The following is a 3,873-nucleotide window of genomic DNA, read 5'->3' as shown; positions in this document are numbered from 1 at the left end:
ATATATATATATATATATATATATATATATATATATATATATATGCACACACACACTTGCACTTGTTTGGACTACTATTTTTTGTTTAGGGTTTATCAGAAAAAACAACTCTACTCAAACGTAATGATAAGTTTTGTGTACATTTTATTCTTCGCATACCCCATTTCGTCGAACTACACTAGTTGTGTTGTTTATTATTTATTACTGTTATTATTAGTAGTAGTAATATTGACATATTTAAATATTGTTGTGATACATATCATGTCTTTTAGATTTAGAGAAGAATACTTTTCTTGTTATGAAAAAAGAATTATCATTAAAATTTTGTTTGCGTATTCATCAAAATATTTTCATATATTTATCCAAAAGAATAAAAACAAACAACTTATAATTATAGGAACTTTTTCAAAGCAAACCTGGAAAATATCAGTATTTGCTTTTTCCACTATAATAAAAGATATCATAACGTCCATTAATGTTGCATCCTCATCACCATCAACTTGGTACTGCTTATCCATATTCTATTAGAAAGTATAAAATTGAGTGGAGTAATTAGAAGACTTTAGAAAAAATAAAAGTCTCTCGCTTTCTAGGAATTTACATAAACACACACATCCACACGCGCACACACAAATTTTATATATATATATATATATATATATATATATATCAGAAACAAATACTCTATTTCAAAGGTACTGATAAAGGTTTGTGTACACTTTATTCTTCTCATACCTCATTTTATCGAATTACACTAGTTTTCTTGGTGATTATTATTATTATTATTGACATGACATATTTTAATGTTGTTGTCATACAAATCATATCATTAACTTACATATTTAAATATTGGTGTCATACAAATCGTATCATTTAACTTTATAGAAGAACATTTCCTTGTTTTTAAAAAACAATAAACATTAAATTTGTGTTTAGGTATTAGGTGTATTAAAACGAACAAAAACAAACATCTTATCGTTAGCAAAACTTCTCCGAAGCGAACCTTTAAAAATTCAGAGTTAGCTTTTTCAGTACAATAAAAGATATCGGAATGTCCATTAATAGTGCATCCTTATCATCATCAACTCGGTACTGCTTATCCATATTCTAGTAAAAAGCATCAAAAAAAATTATTAGATACTTTTCAAAATGATAAATTATGTGAAGTAATCGAGAAGACTTTCAAAAAGAAAAACATCAAAATTACTCGCTTACTAGAAATTTACACACATTAAGGCCCGCACACACATAAACATTATATATATATATATACACAAATGCTATGCATTTTGTAACAAGATGAATGATGGTTGTGGTTATGCATCTCTTAAGATCACTAAATAATTTGATGTGAGATGAATGTTTCATCCTAAATTAGAATTTAATTGATCTAAATTAATATTTTTGGTGAAAACTAAATTAAAACGATTATATTTATAAGGAAATTTTTAAACTGAGCGATGTAATATAATAAATCGTCTTATATTTTAGCATTCAAATCTTATTACATAATCCTAATACAAAGATGTTTATTCAAAGATTCATGCACAACTTATCATTTTCCAATTATGATGTCTTAGATATAATCATTAAAATGAAATAAGAGGTTAAACTTCTTAGAGAACTTCTAATAATACTATTATTACGATTATCTATATGCATTTAAGTTAATATATTACTTTTGTTATTATCAATGTCACTATAGCCCGATTAGTTTAGTTTAAATACTGAAATGAGGATTCACATAACTAATTTTTTTTATTGAGATGTGTTAGTGAAAAAACTTACAAGATAATAAAATTGCAAGATTAAAATTGAATNTAATAACGGTTTTGAACTCTACCAATTGCAGCGGTGCTATCACAATGAATTAAAATAGGAGGAAATGGTTTTTCAAAATAAGGAATTTGAAACAATAAATCTCTTAACCAATTTGCTTCCTCACTAGATGAAGCTAAAGCAATGAGTTCAGCCTCCATGGTAGAGTTAGCAATTATAGTTTGCTTTTTTGATCTCCAACAAACAGCACCACCACTTAAAGTAAAGACATAACCAGTTGTAGAACAGGAATCACCTAACAAAGTGTTCCAATCCGCATCACAAAAGCCTTCAAGTACAGCAGGATATTTTTTATAGAACAAACCACAATTTTTCGATCCAATTAAATATCTCATAACTCTTGTTATAGCATGCCAATGTTCATTACCTAGCTTGCTTGTAAACCTGCCAAGTACTCCTACTGCATATGCAATATCAGGCCTAGTGCAATCAGTCACATATCTCAAACTTCCGATTATACTAGCATATTCCTTTTGATTTATTACATCATTTTCACTTTCAACAGGAAATAAGTCAACACTTGAATCAAAAGGAGTAGCAACATGCTTGCAATCATGAAAGTTATATTTTTTCAAAATTTTCTCAACATAATGTGACTGGTCAAGGAAAATCCCCTCACATGTTCTTGTTATTTTTATTCCAAGAATAAAATTTGCCTCACCAAGATCTTTCATATCAAAATGGCTTCTAAGAACATTTTTATCTTCATGAATAACATTCGTGTTAGAGCCAAAGATCAACAAATCATCAACATATAGGCAAATGATCACATGTGAATTATTCCAAGACTTATGATATATGCACTTATCACACTCATTTGTTTTAAAATCATTTTCAATCATGCAGGAATCAAACTTTTCATGCCATTGCTTTGGTGCCTGTTTCAAGCCATATAGGGATTTAGTAAGTTTACATACTTTGCTTTCTTGGCCTGCTTCAACAAAACACTCGGGTTGGTCCATATAAATTTCTTCATTTAGGTCTCCATTTAGAAAAGCAGTTTTTACATCCATTTGATGAATTTGCAAATCAAAAATTGCAGCCATAGCAACTAAAAGTCTAATGGATGTAATTCTTGTTACCGGAGAAAAAGTATCAAAAAATTCTAGGCCTTCTAGTTGTTTAAAACCTTTTGCAACTAGCCTAGCCTTGTATTTATCAATAGAACCATCCGGTTTCAACTTTTTCCTTAAGACCCATTTGCAACCAATTGTTTTACAACCCGGTGGTAAATCAACTAGCTTCCAAGTTTTATTAGAAATTAGAGATTCCATTTCATCATTTACAGCCTCTTTCCAAAAAATAGAATCATGTGAAGATAATGCTTCTTTCAAAGTTAGAGGGTCATTTTCAACATTAAACACATAAAAATCAGGACCAAAATCTTTTTCTACTCTAGCTCTTTTACTTCTTCTTAACTCAAAATCAACAACTTCTTTATTTTTCAAAGTTGAAGTAGAAGAACTAGGTAGTGACAAAATATTTTGTTCAATCCTTTGACCCCCACTATTTTTAGTATCAAAAGGAAATTTATTTTCATGAAAAATAGCATCACCAGATTCTATTACAATATTATCTTCAAGATTAAAAAATCTATAGGCTGTACTATTTGAAGCATAACCAAGAAAAGCACAAGTAGTAACTTTCTTACCCAACTTTGTAATCTTGGGATCCATTAGCCTCACAAAGGCTAGACAACCCCAAACTCTTAGATATCCCAAACTTGGCTTGTAACCTTTCCACAATTCAAAAGGTGTCAATTTAGACTTTTTATGAGGCACACGATTCAACACATAACAAGCAGTTAAGATAGCTTCACCCCAAAAATTTAAAGGTGCATGTGACTCAATTAGCATGGCATTAGTCAATTCAACCAAAGTTCTATTTTTCCTTTCTGCTACTCCATTAGACGAAGGAGAGTAAGGAGGAGTAGTTTCATGAATTATTCCCAATGATCTAACAAAAGAATTAAACTCATTTGATTCATATTCACGGCCTCTATCACTTCTAATTCTTTTTATTTTTCTTCCAAAC

At 29.4% G+C, this 3,873-nt stretch overlaps 1 pseudogene; it reads right to left on the bottom strand.

Annotated features, from left to right (window-relative positions):
* The window catches only part of LOC107031551, a 7,931-nt pseudogene extending 7,413 nt beyond the window's left edge, over positions 1–518 (bottom strand).
* Between the last annotated feature and the right edge of the window lie 3,355 nt (positions 519–3,873).

Source organism: Solanum pennellii, chromosome 1 (genome assembly GCF_001406875.1).
Source record: "Solanum pennellii chromosome 1, SPENNV200".
NCBI classification, from domain to species: Eukaryota; Viridiplantae; Streptophyta; class Magnoliopsida; order Solanales; family Solanaceae; genus Solanum; species Solanum pennellii.
This window is presented reverse-complemented; position numbering and strand designations above follow the sequence as displayed.